We start from the raw sequence: 21,159 nt of genomic DNA, 5'->3' as shown, positions 1-21,159 counted from the left end.
TGATTCTGGAAATTCCAAACCTCTGGAAATCAGATGATAGTGTCCCATTTGAGGAATTAACTAAACTCGGAACTTGTAAGTCATATTAGAAAATGCAGTTATCCTCGAAAGAATTGTGGAAAGTCTTACTGTCTGATGGCTTGGACCCCTGCTTCCTGCATGCTAAACCAACAAGCTTTTTGCAAGATCTGTATGAACAAAACCACTGTCAGCCTGGACTAAAAGGGACATGGACAGGGAGTGCAGTCAACACCCCACTGCTCTGAGAGGGGTGGGCCTGTTCCCCAGGGTTTAGGGAAGGCCAGGTCACCAGCTCACTGTTTTGAGAAGGTTGGGCCTGTATGCCAGAGATTAGGGAGAATGTTTCCACCTCACTGTACTAAGGGGGTTGAGACTGTACCCCAGAGATTAGAGAAAGGGTGGCCATCACTCCAGTATTCTTGGAGGGTGAGGTCTGGTGCTGGGTCACCACCCAGGTACTTGATGAGAGTAGACCAAGAAAATAGCTGTTAGGCAAACCTGTGCAAAGGGTGGGCCCCCATCAAGCTCTGAGGAGAAGAAACCATCATCTTAAGAATGACTCTCAGACTTTGAAATCTAATGGAGTACGCCATGCAGGTTTTCAGAACTGTTGGGGACCACTGACTTAAGTTTCTCTCTCAAATTCTCCTTATGGTAATGCAAATGTATATATTACATCTGGCCCTTTGTTTATTGGATGCAGATAAATTGTTTTGTGGGTTTAAAGGGTCTACAACCAGAGGGGAGTTTGCCCCAGGACAAACTGCATTTCTATAAACTGATTGTGATCTGATTTTGTACTTGGCATTGCTACTGAAATAATTTTTTTTGAATATTGTAATACCTTTTTGGAATTCAGAGTGCGGAGTATGGCAGGTTGAGCTTATTTATAAATCCCCCAAAACAAAAAGATTATGTTTGTAACTAATCTATTCCTCTGGGTGTGATACCCTTTGAATGCATTAGATTCAGCTGACATGTCTTGATTAAATTACCTGTCAAGATTAGGGCTTTGATTCAACCACATCAGTCGGGCATGACTCAAGGTTGATTCCCTGCTCCCTTGGTGGGCTGATATAAATGGACACTCACTCAAGAACATATGGAAGAGAAGAGAGCTCTGTTATGTTTGATCATGGGGTCCCAGGGAGAGATAAGCCAGTTGACTGATAGTTTTCAGCTGAAGAGAACAGAGCAGCTGAGCAGCTGATAGGCCTGAAAGAAACAAGCCATTGCCAGAGACTGATATAGGAAGCCCTGAGAGACCAGGCAGACATCACCTGCCATCTTGCTGTAACACATGACAACTGACTTTGGTGAGAGAGCAGCCTTGAGTTGACTCTTTAGGGCCTTGTAACGGTAAGTTTTTACCCCCAAATAAATACCCATTTTAAAAGCCAACAGATTTCTGGTACTTTGCATCAGCACCCCTTTGGCTGACTAATACAACACATAGATCCCTGGTTACCATAATTCTGGAAACAAAGAACTGTAATCTGCAGAATAGGTACCTGGTTGCTCTGCAAGATATCTTTTGCTAGAAAATAAAAAACAAAAAAAACACAAAAAAACTTTATAATACGGGTGTGTTGCTTGCTTACTCTGAGAGATGCATCTGTGAAAACTCCAGGCCGTCCTCCTGTTGCTTCCACCTTTCCCTGATCCCCACCCCTCCCTACAGAAGTGGCCCATAAATGACAGAGCCAAGGCACAGAACAAATCCTGTTTCCAGTTCAATTCTGCTAACATAGATTAAATCATATCTTGGAATTCTTCCACCGAGAAAACTTACAAGAAGGAAAGCAACTTTTCAAAGCATAGCAAAATAAACATTTGCTCTATGACTTACTGAATTTGGCATGGGGAAAATATGTACTTCCAGTAAACTTAGTGAGTTAACTGAGGCACCAATTTCACCTTCCTGGTTGCTCAATGCCGCCAGACTGCTCTGGGAGAGTGACCTCACTTGGACTCCTAAACCAATCACTAAGTCTATTATTTGAGACAAAGGATGTAACCTTTAATTACTTCAGTTCCTTTAAGTGGGACAATGCTGCCGGCTATCACTACAGTTCTTTGGGGAAATGTTAGACAATTAAGTATTTCTTTAATGCAAACATTGCTTTGGTAGTACACACTGGAAAATGATGAAATATGTAAATAATTTGAAAATGTCAGTTTGGGATGAGGTGCTAACATTTGTTTGTCATTTCAGGAGACTTCCCTAAATTGAGGGGATTCATGGGAGAGCAGTAGAGACACCGGAAATTTCAAATAAGAGTTTTAATGCAGCAAGAATTTACTGAGGACCTTGTGCCAGCCCTGTAATTAAGCTTTACAGGCAGTACAGGCAGTACAAAAGAACAGGGAGAGTGGGTCTTCAGGGAACTGTTTAGGGAACAGCCGCAGGCAGTGTAGGACGAGGAGCTACAGGAGTGCAAATCTGGAATACAACAATACCGGGGCTGGCGTCAGTAGAGATTACTGTAAACTAGTGAGGGCACAGGAGGCTTCAAGGAAATGGTACATTTGAAGCTTGTTCTATAAGGAAGGTAAGATTTGGAAAACAGTTTTTAAAAGAGGGGGCAGAATTAGAGATGGACACAGCATGGTCAAAGGCAAGGAGACGGGAATGAAATAAAATCCTTCTGTATCATATATGACCATAATCACTGTATTTATTCATTCCAGCCAATTATTTCCTAGCAAGAGTACTTTCTCGAAAAGTACTATTATCATGAAAACCTCTTGCAGAAAATGCAGTTAATCAAAATAAATTTAGAGAGTTATTTAGGCCATTCAGCTCTTCTTCCATTTTTAAAAACAGAAAAATAATAAAGCTACTACTCTTTACTGAGTATCAGGCACTGGGCTAAGAACTTAGTATGTGTTGTTTCATTTACTGGTACTTAGAGATGGCCCTGTACCTGGAATTCACACTTAGGCCTGTCTGATTCCAGGTCATTAATTCTGTGCTGCAATTTACCAAGACTATTGTCTCCTGGATCAGGATATTCACCCTAATAACTCTCAAAATGTGATGTTCCAGATTATAGCAAGCTTTTACTATTTTTCTAACTTTACTATTCCAAGAAATATATTAATTCCTTCTTTTTGTGCAAATGGTAGTATATTGCATAACCCACCCACAGTGAATGATATGCCCTCTTAAAGACCAGTGTTTGCCTAACAGGGAAGCAGCTTATGGTTTAAAAGACTATTTTGACAAGTCTAGGAACTTCAATTACTGTGCTTCTCCACTCCCATAAGATTCAGAGGGAGGCAAATCCTGGAGTTGAAAAAATCTGCATTCATACTTGTTCTGTATGATCTTGCAATAATGAATATAGGCCGTTTTAAATTTTGTCAAAATTTATAAAAGGATATGGTCCAAAATGTAAATCATAATGTAAATCTTTGACCATGGTTAGTTGTAATGCTTCAGTATTTGTACATCAATTGTAACAAATGTACCATTCCCATGTAAAATGTTATTAATAGGGGAAAGGGAAAAGGGGGAGGGTGTTGGGTATATGAGAATCCCCCCTATGCTGTATGTGACTGTTCACGCTTCTTTGAAGATAAAATAAAAATAATAAGACACTGGGGGAATAAACAAAAGAAAATATCACTGTACATATAAGACAACAGATCTTACAGTGATGAAAGACAATGAATAAAAATTTTTTAATTTCAAATTTTAAAAAAATGTTTTTGCATTTTATTTGTTATTTTTTAAACTATCACTATTATTTCATTTTCCTAATACTTTTATTTGGTTATTTTGTTGGCTTCATTTTTGGAGAGGTTTTGGATCACAGAAGGGTCACAGCTATGGCAGGGGAGGATCACTGGTGTGGGGTGTCGGTGATGGAGGGATGCACGGGAGGGGGTTCACCTGGGGCATACCTATAAGGCATATGAATGTGTTCAAGTGTTCATGGAGCATTGTCACAGTGGGTGGAGAGCCATATACTAATTGAAAGAATATGGAATTCCCATCCTGGGAGCTCTGCTACATTCTCTAATGGGAAAGCATGAATCCCCTTAGTACAGTGGCAGTGCCTAGTGAAGGAAGACAGACCATTGCAATGGGCCTTTGATATTAATGATTGTACTTATGAACCTTTTCTTTTGAAATGGAAACTTAGCCTAGTATTACATTTTGCTTAAGAGTTAACTCCTGAAAGCCTTCTTGTTCAAATGTGGCTCTCTCTAAGCCAAACTCAGCATATAAATGCACTACTTTCCTCCCAGCATGGGACATGACTCCCAGAGCCTCCCTGGCACTGAGGGATTATTACCAAGCATCAACAGCAATGTACCTGGAAAAAGACCTTGACCATAAGGGGGAAATGGTAAATACAAATGAGTTTTTATGGCTAAGAGATTTCAAAGTGAGTCCATAGGTCATTCCAGAGGTTACACTTATGCACGTCTCAGCAGGATCTCATTGACTGTCACAATAAATATTGCCTCAAATAGAGGGGTTCCTGAGAGTTCTAGAGACATCTTGACATTATAGGCAGGGTAGACAGCTCAGGAGTTTGGTGCCCTGACAGAGGGCCTTACTTTGGAATTTATGCTTCCCAGTGTGACAGAGTTGGATTCATTTGTGGCTTCCCTATACAGGGCTCTTCTATCCCTTCTATTTGAACTGAGAGTTAATACTATATTTGATAGGTGTATGCCCAAGAGACTTAAATCTTTGGTCTGTCCATGTGCCACTTTGGCCCTAAATCTCAGCAGTTGCAACACCTACTCTCCAGTTCATTGGACCCACCCAGGACAACATAAGGAAATGATGATGGACAACAACTATCCCAAGGAACAGAGTCTACAACTGCAGGTAAGATAGCCCTATCCATCTGCCCCATAGGATCTAAGCCCCCTCTCAGTTAGAGGCGGAGTGGTCATCACAATCCCCAAATCCTCCAGACTGGGGAATGAACAATGGACTACAGTAGACTTACAATTATAGTAGACTTATTATTATTTTACTCTAGACTTATTGTTATTCTAGCAATGGAAAAACATTTATCATTGATTTGGAGACAGTGACCACCAAAGGTTCTGAGAGAAGGGAGAGAGAAAAAGAGGTGTAATATGGGAGCATTTTCAGGACATTGGAATTGTCCTGCATGATGTTGCAATGACAGATACAGGTAATTATATATTTTGTCATAATTTCCCAAATTGTATGGGACAGAGTATAAACTATAATGTAAACCAAAATCCATGGTTAGTGGCAATGCTTCAATATGTAGTCAACAATTGTAACAAATGTACTACACTAAGGAAGGATGTTGGGGCATATGGGAATTCCCTATATTTTTTTATGTAACATTTATGTAATCTAAGTCTTTTTTAAATTAAAAAAAAAATGTATTAAAAAAAAAGAACAGAGGAAAGCAGTTTGTTACTCTTTTCCTCTGTCCTCTCTCCACTAACCATCCTGAGGTCTCCACTGTTCACTGACAAAGCTGCCAGAACACAAAGTCTCTGAGGGACTGTCTCCAATTGGAGGAAACCTCATGGTTCTCTATCTTCTCCATCCTCCTTTGTCTCTCACAAATATGGATGGGCCAGCTCTACAGAATTTGTTTGTTTGTTTGTTTGTTCTGAGGTACCACCGGGGCTGGGGATTGAACACAGGACCTCGTATGTGGGAAACCGGTGCTCAACCACTGAGCTACACCAGGTCCCCCAGGGTTGTTGTTTTTTGTTTTTTCATTTGTTTGTTTTTAGGAGGTACCAGAGAATGAACATGGGAAGCAGGCACTCAACCATTTGAGCTACATCTGCTACAGAGTTTTTAAACATCAATTTTTAAGTAGTACTTAATTGAATTGATTAAATTATTCTATTAAATAATTAAAATGTCTTTAGGAATTAATTATAAAAATACTAATCATACAATTTCAAATATAAGAGAACATTACAGAAAACTTTACAGTCACTTATTTTTATGTAGTTTTCATGCACTAAACCAATCCAACTAGAATTTGTTTCCTGACCCTATAACTAAAATGTCAAAGTTTGTTAGGAATTGGGTCTTTTTTTAGAACTTCGACATTTTACAATGACTTTTATTTTGGTTATATCTGTTAACTTCTCTACTCCATTATGCTAACTTCCAGTGTCTTGACTGGGGCTTAAAGGTTTTTGTATTTTTTTTACCCACAACTGGGACTCTTTTCTTTCTAGATCTTGTCTCTATATGTGTCTTCTTTTGCTGGAAAGTAAGTTCCAAGACGGTATGTATCTGTGTCCTATTTTTGCCCGCATTACACCTACTTTGGCAAGTGATGTTAAGCAAGTCAGTTTTAACTTCCTTTTGATGCAATGGTACTAGAGAGGCCAAAAGTTAAAATAAAACCTTACATAATGAATCTAATATAAGCCTCACTCAAGTGTGAGAGAAAAACAAGAAAAACATTAAAAAAAAATTGTGGTGCTTCTGGATAGACAAATTCGAATATATTGGAAAATATATGCAATAGGAAATTTTAGGATAAAAGTCAAAAGGTAGACAAATGATCCAGTCTAAGAGAATATACATTCACTTTACAGTACTAATAATGCAATGGAATTCACTAATGGCTATTCAAAAATAATATATACAGAATAAAAATAAATTCAGAATAAAAATAAGTATGAATCAGACAAGGAAGTAAAACTGACTGGGGTGGACAAGGAGGCCCTCCCTTACTTTCTTCTAGATGTGGTCATCCTTTGCCTTCTCAAAGAGACTCCTTGACCAACCTATTTAAAACTGCAACCCACCTGCCTGTCTCACAGTCTCTTGAATCTTGCATCTATCACCTTCTTAAGTGCTACATAATCTACTTACTTAAAATATTTATTTGTATTGTCTGTTTACCCTCTACCTCTCTACCCTGCTGCTAGAATGTAAAGTTTGTTCACTGACATCCAAAGAACATAAAACAGTTCCTGGGATAGAGTAGATTAATTAATTAAATAAAACGAAGCATTGCTTAGTTCTATCTACAGTTAACAGTTAATGCATAGCTCAGGAAATGGAGTAGTAATTATAAGACAATTCAGAAAGTGGGGTTTGTAAAACAGAGGTGGTAACACTGAGAATTAGAGTAATAACAAAAATAAGTAACACTCATTGAGTGCTTACTGTGTACTACCACTCTTTTAAATGTTTTAAATGTATTATCTCATTCAATTCTCACAACAACCCTGTGAGGTAGGTATAAATATCTTACTTTACTGATGAGGAAACTGAGGCACAGAGATGTTAAGTAAGTAACTTGTGCAAGATCACAAAAATAGGAGAGCCAGAGCTGGGATGTGAATCCAGAAAGTGTGGTGAAGAGTTTGTGCTTGCTATCCATACTCTTTGGAAGGTATATGATCAGGGCAAAGCGTTTTCACATATTTGCTTTCTCTCCAGGAAAAGGCAATGAGGGTAGGATGTCAGGAATCCCTCCTTAAAATGCCAACATCCTGGGGCAAGAGGCATATCTGAAATCAACAATGTGAAATCTTTAGTGGGGAATTAGTGGACAGTGAGATGAGTTCAGCAAATCAAAGCAAAACAAAACAAAACACAGGCTGGTAGGGGAGTAGGGGAGCAGGGCAAGAGAAAGAAAAAGTCAGGGAAGCTGAGTGGGGGGCTACTTAAGACAAACTCTAGCAAATTCTAGTTTGAAAGTATCACTAATATGTGTTCTATCTGTGTCAAAAATAACCAAATCCTGGCTTACAGTTTGCCAGATTAGTCTTGGCTTTGAAGTAGGATTAGAAGATATAATTCAATAGAAATTTATGCCTTTAAGCTAATATTAATAATAATATTAATACCACTTTATTATTTTTACCTTTTTTCCCAAAAAAAGCATATGCAGTAGTAATGCATTATGATTGTATCCATCAGTGCTAATAAATAATGATGGTCATTAGAAAATAACCTTGAACAAAGGGTGCTTTTCCCTAACCATGCATTTGTACACATGTGGGTGGGTGTGTGCTTAGTTGTTTACCCTCAGTTATAAAAAGGAGATGACTTCTCTGTTGGAAGAACAAGTCCCTGGCTACAATTTGGAAAATGTCACTATGAAATGTATTTGTTAAAATAATTTCATTTCCATCGCTCTATCTTGTTAAAGAACATCTAAGAGCAAAAAGCATAAGGAAAAAATGACCCCTAACCCATCCAATGTGACAAATTATGTTCCACATATGCTTCTATGTACACATATAATCACAAATAACTTTTGCTATCAAAACTAATTTTCTCCTTTCTGTTTTTCCATGAAAGGCCCAGAAAGAAGAGGAAAGTCACACAAAATAATGACTTTTATTGCAACCTACTCTCCTTTCAGAGCCACCAAAAGATTCCTTGACTTAATTTTACGGGTAAATAAAACACTTCTGAAGTTCAATAACAAGTAAATGGTCCAAAATAAGGGTCTTTTACTCTTTAAACCATATTGACCTTTATAGAAGCAAAAAAAATTTGACATTTTGCTGAAAATAAAGAAACATAATTTAGCAATTTTCAACCAATTGCTGCACGCTACAGCTTCAGAGTTGCTCAACTCTTTCCAGACACAAATGTCTTACAGGCATGCTTCATATTCTTTTTAAAATCACAAATAAATAAACAAGAATTTTAATTAGAAGGGTCTGCATTTCGTATTTAGCTGATGTCATCCTCTCCACTCTGGGAAGAAACTGTTAAAAAAAACACACACAAATAAACCAAAATACCAGACACAGATGACACTGGGCATGCAGAATTTGCTTTTGCCTTAAATGCCATGCTCACTTCTGAACTGCAGCTTGGATAAAGCCAGCAAATGCAGGCCCTGACTTAATTATTCAGACTTCTGGACCGACTCTCACACTGTAAAGAAGAAAGACACTCATGAGCTCGGAGGCTGACATTTCCTTTGATTTGCCCCATGCATTCATTTGCTCACTTGGCCTATTCCTCCACTTGGAATAAAAACAGTCTGTTTCTCCATAGCAGATACTGGACCACTGGCATTGCTTCTATTTTGGTGAAGATTTCCAATAGCCTGGCATATGGATGGGTGCATTCATAAAAAAAGGTAGGAAGGCACTCTGAACACTTTCAAGATCTGGTTATTCAGCATCTTTAACTTTTGATTTTGATGGCTTTCTTTCTTTTTTAAGGGTTGAAGATTGGGAATAAGTAGTGTTCCTCTACACTGCTCACTCTATGGCTCCTTTATCTCTTCTGTCTCCCATAGTGTCCCACTTCCTCCCACAAAGACACAGCGCACGTCCTTAAGCGCAGCTGAGAAGATTCTGGCCTGAATTACGCATAGCATTTCCTTTCCCCAATATACTGAGGATAAGTGATTTGTGCCTGCCCTGGGAGCTATAGATCTAAACTCAGCTAAGCACAGTGATTCGTCTAGTCTAGAACAGTTCTGAATGTCCAGTTCCTCCCTCCTCCCCTCTTGGTCAACCATGAACTTGAGGCCAAGTGAGGGGATGGATCTCCCTGAGACCACCCTGGGAGCTGGAGTTCATTCCAAATTATGTTCAGAAAAGGGGTCCAAGAGCTCTAAAATTAACTGATTTTTAAAAAAATGTTCAGTGTAGAAATTTTCAGAAAGACAAAGCCAGAAAATCCCCCTCCCCGCCCCCATCCATGTGAACTATGAGAGGGCCTTTCCTTTGTTACAAAACCTCTAACAAGTACCTACTAGGAAAGCCAGAGGTTACAAAACTGGTGCTCAAACACTGTCTGCCAACAGGTTTTGATTGGCTTGTACTGTGTTTAAAGGTTGTCTTTAAATAGTTGCCAACATTAACAAATTAGGAGCTTTCACATAAAAATCTGGTTTCTGGCTTCTCTGGAAAAATCTGAAGATCTGGCTGACACTGAATCTGCTTCCTGTCTAGCAAACACCTAACTAGAGCCAAGTAGCTGCTGCCCCCTTTAGACAATGCATGCTCATTCTTCAGCCTAGTCCCCAACCCAGCTGCTTCCAGGTCCTTTAGACTTTGGAGTTTTGCAACTTCTGGTGCAAGTAAGTACCTAAATGAGTTCTGGGTTTATGTACTGTGTTCTTCTCAATAGATGCTAGGCAGGATTCAGTTCCTGCTATTATCTCACCTTTTCCACCCCCACTGCTACTTGCCTCTTTGCTGCCCTGAGGTTGCAAAGGGATTTCCATAAGAACCATCTTTCCTTTGCCAAAAGGGTCAGAAGGCTAAGTAAAACCAAAATGCTACTGCTTTCTACTGTCCTTATGTCTGCAAATCCAATTGCTGCTTTGGTTGGAAAGGAGTCTGACTACTGAAAAAGATAGAATTTATACTTCAGCCAAGTATTTGTCAATATAAAGATATATTAAAGTCATGCTGAGAGAGAGGGAGAGTTTTGAGGACCAAAGGAGAAGTAGGTGTGTGTGGTTTGATTTTATTTTTTAATGCTGCCCCAACTTGGGCTGCCAAAATGGTAAATATGAAGTCAAGAAAACAAGAGTTCTAAAACTTTTTAATTTTTTACTTTAACAATGGAGATGTCATTTAGACTCATCTTGGGTACAGCTGCCTATACTTCTTATAACATAGCAGAGGTGAACTTCTGGTAACATGAACATGCAGTAGCCTCTGTAGGCTCAGTGATAAGTTGATAACACAGAGGCAAAAGACAGTTATGGGCGATTTTCAAAATGTTTCAAGGCCTGCAGCTGTAGGGCTCCTGTGGACTTCACAGCAGTGGTGTAGCTACATTCCTCTCCTTCACACAGCTCTAAAAACATAAGCAGTCACCACTTGGCAGATTTCAGGAATCCAGTTGCCTATGTATGATTCTTCACAGCACCTGCCATTATTAACTGCTACTAGGAATGTTACTGGCATTCTCAAATGGCCCAAATTCAGATGTTTCATTATTTCTTTTCACCCTTTAAGGTCTGGGAAATTCACCATGTCTTCTAAAACAAAAGATTTCCCTACTGAACACTCAGGTATTGTTTGGTTTCTTAAAGCAAGGTGGGTCCTAGTGGACGGAAGGCTTGCTCTCTCAGAGGAGGAGTTATACATTGTATCATTAGGCTTGCTAACAGAGCCCTCATTGTATGCTAATGATCGAGAGATAAAAATGAGGGGAATGATGGGATGAAATAGAAAATGATGCTGAAAGGAAAAGGAAAATAAGAAATTCCAGCTGATGAAATAGTGATAGAGTCAAGAAAAAGAAAAAGTGCCTGTGTTTTTAAGACGGGTACAAACAGAGGCAAATACAGAGGGCCTCTCAATGGCACCATTCTCCAGGCCTTAAGGATTAGATAAGGTACTTTCACTTGAATGGCCCCTTCTGATGCACCGGAAACTGCAAGTGTTCCCGGGAATTCTATTCAATTGGTTCTCAGAACAGACTGAGGTGCTGTGAGACACATGGAAGATGTATTGGGTTCACGGCCCCTAATGTCAAAAAGATGACACTCTGAGTGACAATTTTATTTCATGTATTTACACATCATTCATTTATGTAAATTCCTTTCATGGTGCTCCAAGCTCATACTCTCAGACTCAAAGACTGAGGGAAGAGCAGGAGCATTCATGATTATGGTTCTGTGTTCCAGCAAAATAAACTCCCTGGTGGATGGCTTTCAACTTGTCTTCGCAGATGGAATTCAAGAGGCCAAGATTAAATATTTGCAGTGGTTAAGGTATTATAAAAGTTTTTTCTGAATTCTTTTTTTTTTAAACTTTTAATATGCTTTTAATTATATGGCACTTTGGGGGCTTGACCCATGTCCCCCACAAAAGACATGGTCAAATCTTCATCTATTCCTGTGGGTGTGAACCCATTTGTAAATAAAATCCTTGAGTGTGTCAACTACAATGTAAACCATAATCCACGCAGAGCAGCAGTGCTCCAAAATGTATTCACCAAATGCAATGAATGTGCCACAATGATGAAAGAGGTTGTTGATGTGGGAGGACTAGGGGTGGGGTGGGGGTGTATATCAGAACCTCTTATATTTTTTAATGTAACATTTTTTGTGATCTATGTATCTTTAAAAAAAGAAGACAATAAAAACAAACAAAACCCTTGAGGATGCTATTGTTAAGTTAAGGTGCAGGCTCATTTGTGAATAGGCTCTTGGAAGATCCTGTTTAGAAATGAGGCCAAATTGAATGGAGGTTTTCTGGAGTGGGGACGTTGGACACAGCAAGAACAAGCCTGAAGTGAGTGGAAATGAGAACAGACATAAGAAGACACCAATTGCCACATGACAGAGGACTGCCACCACAAGAAAGCCACCATCTCTGGGAGACAGAATGGCTTTGCTGGCATTGTGATTTTGGACTTCTAGCCTCCAAACTGCGAGCCAATAAATTCTTGCTGTTTAAGCCAACCAGTTGTGTGGTATTTGTCACAGCAGCTCTGACAAACAATGAAAGGCACAAACGCTTCACTTATATCACCTCTTTTCCCCACCTCAAGGCCTTTTCAATGCTATTTCCTTTTATTCTCCTACGTAAACTTTATTCTACCCAAAGATAACTATGTTCTCTTCTACCATACGTATAGTAGTTTGACTCTTTTGTGGACCCTAGTAAATTATGTTCTGAAATTGGTCCATTCCTGTGGGTGCGAACCTGTTGAGAACCTTTGATTAGATTATGTTAGGTTAAGGACCATTTTATTAGGTTACTCCAGCAAGGCATAGCCCAGGGTGGGTCTTAATCCTCTTACTAGAGTCCTTTAGAAACTGGAATTGGTGAAGGCCACAGAGACAGAGAGAAACCTCCAGAAGCTGAAATCAATGGAACCCAGGAGAGAGAAAGCCACAGGAACAGAGAGAAAACTGGAGGAAGCCAGAAGCTGAAAGCAATGAGACCTAGAGGAGGAGGGAGAGCCCAGCAGATGCTTCTATGTGTCTTGCCATGTGAGAGGATTCTAGGATTGATGGCAGCTGGTTTCCCAATGAAGCCTTGATTTGGACATTTTTCTTAATCTCAGAACTGTAAGGTTTTGAACTAATAAATCTGCCTTGTAAAAGCCAACCCATTTCCAGTATATTGCCTTGGCAGTGTTTTGTAAACTGAAACAGTTTGCCTTTGCCCATCCTTTCATCTATCTGAAAAACCTGAAGAGGTTTTCTCCTTCAGACCCATGCAAATTCTCCATCCTGTGCAGTCTAACTCAAGGACCACAATCTTTCCTGAAGCCATCTCTGACTTTTCTAGACCTCATTATGGCTTCTCTAATTATTATCATTATTATTGCTGAGAACAATTTCAAATAATGCTATATGACAACTGCTATCACCACAATAAGGGCAGCTCATATTTTCTGAGCACTCATACAGCTCTACACACTTCCCGTTCTTTATATGTATTTTATTACTCTTATTATTCAGTTCTCCCAACAATCCTAAGATAGGTTCTACTATTATTGTCATTTTTTTCAGGGGAGAAATTGAGGCTTAGAGGAATTAAGTAACTTTTAAAACGATACCTTAAGTGAGATAATTATTGTATTACCCATTTACTGTTAATTATGAACCTATTATTTGTCTCTTGAATTGCTATTTAGTTTTGCTTGTCTACCTCTAATCACTTAGCCATTCTTTCATTCAATAAACATTTACTGATCATGTACTATGGGCCAGGGGATGTTGTAGGAACTAGGAATGCAGTGGTGAACTAAACAGACAAAACATCCCTACCCTCGTGAAGTTTGCAATCTAGTGGGAGAGAGAGATAATGACCAAGGTATAAATATATAAATATGTTATAAAGCATGTCAGGTATTGATACATTCTAAAGAGAAAGAATGAAGCAGGAAAAAGAATACAAAATTTTGGGGGGAAGGGTGTGGAAATTTTAGATAATAGGAGCCAGAGAAGGCCCTTGTGAGATGGTGAGGTTTGTGCTCAGGTCTGAAGTTGGGAGAAGTAATCATGGAAGATAAGCCTTTGGAAGGATTTTAGCAAATGAGTGATATATTTGCTTTATGGTTTTAACAGAATCACTCTGGTTGCTAGGTTAAAAATAAAGTGCAGTGAGCAAAGGCAGAAGCAGAGAACAGGTAGAAGATTCAGTTATTGAGTCTACAAAAAGTCAGGAAACAACAGGATAGGGATGCTGTATGTTTACATATATACAACTCTCCTTAAGAAAAGGCAAGATGTGCATGGAATAGAAGAACATTATACTTCTCCTGTTGTATAAGACTCTTTCTGTTGCCCAAGAACTGGCTTCTGACATCTTGTCTCAATTATCCCTAGTAATCTGTGGCAGTTTGAAATTATTGAGATTATTTTATGAATCCCCAAAAGAGAAATGTTCATAAACTAATCTGTTCTTCAGGATGATATCCTTTGATTGCATTAAATTCTGAAGTAGCCTTTGATTAGGTTACCTGTTAAGATGGCTGTAGGGCTTTTTATTGGACTACATCAACAAGGTGGGACTCAAGTTGAGTTCCTGCCCCTTTGCTGGGTCTGATATAAATGGACCCTCAGAGGCAGGATGAAAGAGCTCTGCCATTTTTGATTCTGCCGTTTGACAGAAAGGCTGAAACAGCTGAGGGCCTGGGGGAGAGATGAGCCATTTGCCTGATAGCTTACAACGGAAATTGGGAGGAGATGGGAACAGCTGAGACTGATAAAGGAGACCTAGAAAGAAATAAGTCCTATGCCAAGAGAGAGAGGACCACAGAATCTCTTAAGCATGAAGCTCTAAGACAGGGGTTCTTAACCAGGGGTCCACAGTTCCAGGGGGTCTGAGAGCTTGAATTGAAAAAAATCAACTTATTCTCTTTATTTTCTCTAACCTCTAACTGAAATTTATGAATATATGCAATAAATAAATTACAGTAGTATTCATTTCACCTGGCAAATGGGTCCATGCAACAAAAAAGGTTAAGATCCCCTGCTTTAAGAAAAAAGGGTGAGCCTGGAGGGGAAGGTTGAAACCTGGGCAGTATCAACAGTAGCTGATTTTGGTGAGAAAGCATCTCTGATGATGCCTCGACTTAGACTTTTCTTGACCTTGGAACTGTAAGCTTTTACCCCAAATAAATCCCCTTTATAAAAGCCAACACAATTCTGGCACTTTGCATTGGCAGCCGATTTGGAAAATTAATACAGCATCATTCGTTTTAAATAGATGTAGCAACAACCAGGACCAGACACTTTTTCTTTGAAGCTTACTAAAGCTGGCCAAACTGGTATACCACCACCATCCATATTAGAAGGCAATCTGGAGAGATTTTTCAGTCATGAATCATTGCCTAATATGGAGGGCAGTCCCTTAAAGACAAGTGAGGAATTTCTCATAAATACGGGGAGAGTAGTGAAAGGGGGTTATGGCCTGTTGTCTGTTTAAGCTGTAAATCTGCTGATGTGCTGTTGTATCTATGTGAACAAGGCAGAAGAGGATCTGACCTAGTGCAGACTGCATACACTCCCCACTCCTCAGTTTGGCCACTGCGGAATGTTTTCTTTAGGTCTTATGGGCTCTGTGGAGTCCATGGGCTAGTGCCATATGGCAGACACTCCGTGTGGGAGAGCTGCCTGTCAGGCAAGATGGACCGTAGAAGCAAGGAGCTTTGGGGTTTTACTGGGTTGGAGGGTCAAGCAGGTGAACAAAGCCTAACTCAGCCAATCAACATATCATGGAATTGACCAGTGGGAATATCCCATGGAGCCTCTAAGGGACACACATTTACCTCTTGCTTGCTCACTTACCTCCCAGAGGTAAAAGAAACATATTCAGCCTTAATCAGAAAAGTAGATAACCAACAGCGAGAAAGAGAGGGACAGACAGGTAGGTAGGTTCAGCAACCAGTTAAAATATACTAGGCTCTGTCCCCTTCCTCCTCCCAACCCCAACATACTGCAAGAGTTTATTCTTGAAGTAAGTGAAGGAGAAAACCTCAGATCAGACCACACTTCCTCCTATCCTACAGCAAACAGTCAAAATCCTGCTTAAGTCAGTGTTCCTGTGCTGGCTAGAGAGGCAGAAGTGGGATTTAAATTGAATTTGAGATAAAAGTTTTAAACTGCACTGCGCTTTAACAACTGAATATGATCAAATGTTGCATCATCTATCCAAGACATTAATAAGGTATGTGAAAGGGTGATCAGACAGACTTCAGTTGAAAGCTGTGACTAGAGAGAAATGAAAACATTTTAAGCTGATACCTCACTGCACAGAGACTCCTTATTAAACCACGAACATGTATATACTTTTCTCTGCTGCCACAAATCTAAAACTATAAATGAATACATTAGATACTTAGTTAATGTCAAATAAAAATATGGTGCAGTTATTCAAATATTATAAATGCAGTGTTAAGGCATGCGATTTTAGTAAAAAGCACAATTGGGGTTTCAAGTATAAAATGTACTCTTTTATTATTTCTGTGACTGATATTTCATAGTTCTGGGAGACTTATGAAATACCTGAAATTAAGCAAAGAGAAACTTAAAAAGCACCTACTCATCAAGAAAGGAGAGTGATATCCCAAAAGATTACTGAGTGGTTGTTTGCTGGGAAGCCTGGGTTTACTTTCCAAATTAAGCCCTGAATTGCCTGCTGCTACTCTAGAGGCTTGCCTCACTCTGAGGTCTCAGTTTTCCAAGCTGAAATAAAAGAGGATAAAGAACACGTGACATTGTAAATCCTCACAGGGCCCACTGGATGGAATGGAGGAGAGTATGGGCCATGATGTGGACCATTGACTATGAGGTGCAGAGGTGACCAAAGATGTACTTACCAAATCCAATGGATGTGTCATGATGATGGGAACAAGTGTTGCTGGGGGGGGGGGGGAGAGGTGGGGTGGGGGGGTGGGGTTGAATGGGACCTCACATATATATTTTTAATGTAATATTATTACAAAATCAATAATAAAAAAAAAAAAAGAACACGTGTACTGGTAAAAACTGTGAAAAGAATAAATATCAAGAGCAAGGTTTAATAAAACTTTTTGGTTCATCACACAAAACATTTTTATAAAATTTGAGAATAGAAAACATCACAAAATTAGATGGGATATTGCTGATTCCATTCATTTCATTGATGAAGAAATTCCAGCCTTGTGACTTGGTCAAGGTCACACAATTAGCAACTGTTCTGTGCTTGCTAATTCTTAGTTCAATGCTTAGTTCATGGGTCATCATGATCCACAGTACACCTCATTTCACAGGAGATTCCATACAAGTCTGTTTTTATTTGGGTTCTATAGTAATAAACATTTATTTCCTTTTATGACAGTGTTCTTCAAAGGATATTTTGGCCTCCAATGAAAAGAATTAGGAAATTCAGAAATTTGAAAAATAAAACTGTATTAATAACTTCACAGGTTAACCTTTCCAGACTTGGTTCCTTCATCTGTTAAAAAAAAAAAATCACTGATCCAAGATCACTAAGTCAGTGTGAATCTGGTAGAATGACAAGAATACTTTGCTTCATTCATATGAATCAAGAATGGCTTAAGTCACTATAGGTAATGATGCAAAAAGGCCATAAGGAGATTATGTTATCTCCCATAACATTCTCTCCCATAATCCAGAGAAGCAGAAAACAAAGAAAAAGTTAGGCAGGAGCTGGTGACTGCTGCAAATGGAAGAAGGAAATGATAAGACTTGGGGGTACCAATAGAGAGAAGTACAGGATCTCTCAAAAGTCTGGATGTAGAGAATGAGAACTGTGAGGTCTTCAGGGATGGGACGTGTAAGAGAAAGAACAGGGCTGGAACGAATTCTGTAGATGTGAGGGACTGTGATTGTAGTCAGGGAGGATTCTTGGAAAATTCATGCAGAAGGCATATGCATTGACAAAAGTACATTGTGACAGAACCAGCACCTTTCTCTCCTTTCTTATAGGCCAGGAAAGGGAGGCATAAGATAGGAACATTGTTAGTAAGTATCAAGATGAGAGCAGTTTATAAATTTACATTCACCTGATTAATGAACTCATTTGGTGTTTCAAACAGAACCAGATTTCAGTCAGATTTTATATTTGGTTTCCATTTACTTTTGCATTAAAATTGTATACTCCATGTTTGGGGGAAAAGAATACATGAAATATTAATGTGAAAGTACAATATTTTATAAGTATGAAGGACTAATGAAATATGGTTTTGTTTTGGTAGAGACAAACTTTTCCTAATAAAATGTTTGATTTATATGTTTTAGCGGCATTATAAAAACAAACATGTGGACTCTGTCCAAAGATAAAGTATGAAGTTATAATTTATGAAGAGAATTCTATAGTTGCAAAACACAGTGGCTTTCACCTTTTACATGTAAATAACTATGTCTTGAAGCCCAGAAGAAGACAAAATGAAGATTTTATAAGTACATCATTTTAAAACTAGAAAATCTTGAGTGATAAATATAGCAAGTCCAGGAAACTGGCAGCAATGATTCAGAGGCAGGCATTTTTTAAGATGTATTGTGATTTTGAAGATCATGTTTGTATCATGCTACTCTAACATTTTCCTAATAATTTAATTTTGAAGTGGAGCTCATGGGTAAAAACCAAAACTGTGATGAGGTTTTAGTTCTATTGTCAACAGGAACCTGTTGATCTTCATTGACGTGTAACACAACATTTATTTTACTAAAAATTGTACATACCTCGAGGAATATTGCCAATGATGAGAGACATTCAAATATTTTATCTTTGGCCAATATGCATTTGGAAATAAAAAGTATTTTCTTGGATATTTCCTCAAAATATTGAAACTGGTTAGGGAGTAACCAAATATGCAAGCGGACAAGATTCAAGTAAATATGAAAAATTTCTTCAGATTTTTTTTTTTCTGTAATGGCTACTTAATTGGCTCCCTCGGAGGAAGAAAGTAAACCTCTAAAATGATGTATAAGAATCTGAATAAATGAACGCCAACAGTATTATAGAAAGTTAAATTTCTTAAAGGTATCTCATAGGAATATATTGGAAAGTCTCCACAGGGAAGATTACTTTTCTTAAATTTATTTCTAGGATGCCTATGTCTGAAAGACTGAGAATTAGAAACCATTCTAATTAATAATATGAAAGTTATTATTAATAACTTACTAATAATACAAGTATTATTATATTGAAATAACAAAGAAGCAGATTCCTAAAAGAATCAGAAAAACTTGACAAAATTTTCCTATTTGGGATGAGTAGTGAAAAGGACAGCACCCCTGTACAACTTTCCTTTTGTTTTTATGGTGATTCTTTATGAAAAGTGGATAATTTAAAAGCATATATTTGTAATTAGATAACATTTACGAGTGCTGTAACATTCATTTAGTAACACTAGAGCTCCTCTGACTCATTTCAATAGCTATGGCTACTCTGTGTGTGAATATTCCTCCAGGATTTGAAAGGGGAAAGTATTTGGGAGCTATATGGTGAAAAAAAAATCATAAATGAATTTATTCTATTTTAATTTGCCTATCAATATTCATTAAACATTTCAGCATTGTGAAAAAAATCCTATTAAGAAACTTCATTTTAATAGATGATCACTAATACATTTCTTCTACAAGTTATACAATTCTAGTAAACTTCTCTTTCCTCATTATTCCACTTGAGGTTTCCCAACTTTTGCAAGTGTTGGAGATGGAGATGTATATTCATGATAAAACAACAAAACTTCAGTACAAAATGCTGCAACCATCTCAACAACAAGAGGCTGAATATACATGTAAAGAAGAATGAAAGCAGGCAAGCAAAAGGGAGACAACTTCTCAAGCATCAATTTCTTCACTTCCTTTTAAGGGATGTAGACATATTTGGGACAACTGCTTCCAGCATTAAACACATCCAGTGAATCCAAAGTTTTCATTCTTTTCTTTGTAATTTTATCATTTCAGCTGGCTTGTCTAGCTCTAGTTTGCGCTAACTTTGCTGTTGTCTTCACACAGCAATATCTATTAAGAGGAGAAAAACATAGCCAGCGACTTCTAGTATTTTCCTAGAAATAGTAACTGCACTGTGCATTTGTGGCCATGTTTTAATTCAGTTGATAATCATTGAAAAATTGTGTGTGTTAATGATATCATTAAACAGTGGAATTCATGGATATGATAGTGTTACCAGAGTTTTGAAAAACCATTCTCTTGACCTGTTTGGAGATTATTTAGCTCAATGCATATGGCCATTGGAACTCCTCTAACTGGCATGCTCCTAGTTCAGGGGTTCTTAACAAAGGGTCTGTGAGCTTGAATTGAAATTCAAAAAAACATTATTCTTGTGGGGACGTGTTGGTGTGGGTGTGATATATTTATTAAATAATACACAGTACAGTGTAAGGGGTCTATGGTTTTTACTTGTATGGCAAAAGAGGTCTGTGGAACAAAAAGGTTAAGAACCCCTGTCATAGATATTTATTATAGCCTAGGTCATGCAATCTATTGCTTGAATTCTTATAACCTTGTCTTAGTTTCTAATTGTGTCTCATATGTAAATTTTTTTCCCTACCCAATAAGGCCTATGTTAAATTTAAAAATATGGAGTAGGAACTGGTCTAGATGGGAGGCAGTACAGTGCAGGAGGTAAAAGCATGGGTTTTGGAGACCAAAGAGATACTAAATGTGAGATCTTGGGCAAATTATTTAACCTCTAATCATTTTCTTAAGTAATTTAAATAAAGGTAAAAATTGGAATTCAGGATTAAAAGAAATATCTAATACAGAAGGTTTGGCATAAAAGGAAACCATTATTATTATTTATCGGTGACACAGCTGCTGAGAAAAGGCCCCATATACTTCAGTTTTTACAGTAAAAAGTCTATGTTTTGACTCAGAGCACTGAAGAACTGTTAAAACTAAATAATAATATAAGAACTATTATAACCTATTGTGACAGTTTGAAATTCTTTTATGTATCCCCAGAAGAGAAAGATTATGTTTTTTAATTAACCCATTCCTATGGGTGTGAGATATTTTTGATTGGACTACGTTAGGAGTAAGGCATGACTCTGGTTGAGTCTCTGCCCTCTTATTGGAGCTGATATAAATGGAGACACACAGGAAAAGGGAGCCATCATATTGATCCTGCAATTTTAGAGAAAGGACTCCAGGTTCGCCCACAACTGAACTGAAGGAGAGAAACCCTAAGAGATTCAAAGAGCTAAAGCCCAGGGAGAGATGAGCCATA

General features: G+C 38.2%; 1 protein-coding gene and 1 long non-coding RNA gene across 3 annotated transcripts in view; one reads left to right on the top strand and one right to left on the bottom strand.

Annotated features, from left to right (window-relative positions):
* Positions 1-21,159, bottom strand: part of ADGRV1 (adhesion G protein-coupled receptor V1) — a 685,020-nt gene that overhangs the window by 52,284 nt on the left and 611,577 nt on the right. The gene's annotated exons all lie outside the window — the stretch shown is intronic.
* Positions 4,064-20,017, top strand: LOC111767099 (uncharacterized). 2 transcript variants are annotated; one of them, XR_002798993.3, is made up of 5 exons: positions 4,064-4,870; positions 8,315-8,412; positions 9,026-9,110; positions 11,625-11,711; positions 19,594-20,017. It is a non-coding gene; the product is annotated as an uncharacterized lncRNA (long non-coding RNA). The 2 variants fall into 2 exon arrangements; XR_009180525.2 differs by lacking the exons at positions 4,064-4,870; positions 8,315-8,412; positions 9,026-9,110 and adding an exon at positions 9,892-10,061.

This window comes from Dasypus novemcinctus, chromosome 2 (assembly GCF_030445035.2).
Source record: "Dasypus novemcinctus isolate mDasNov1 chromosome 2, mDasNov1.1.hap2, whole genome shotgun sequence".
In the NCBI taxonomy this organism is placed as follows: Eukaryota; Metazoa; Chordata; class Mammalia; order Cingulata; family Dasypodidae; genus Dasypus; species Dasypus novemcinctus.
Note: the sequence above shows the minus strand (reverse complement) of the source record. Positions and strands in the feature narration are given on the sequence as shown.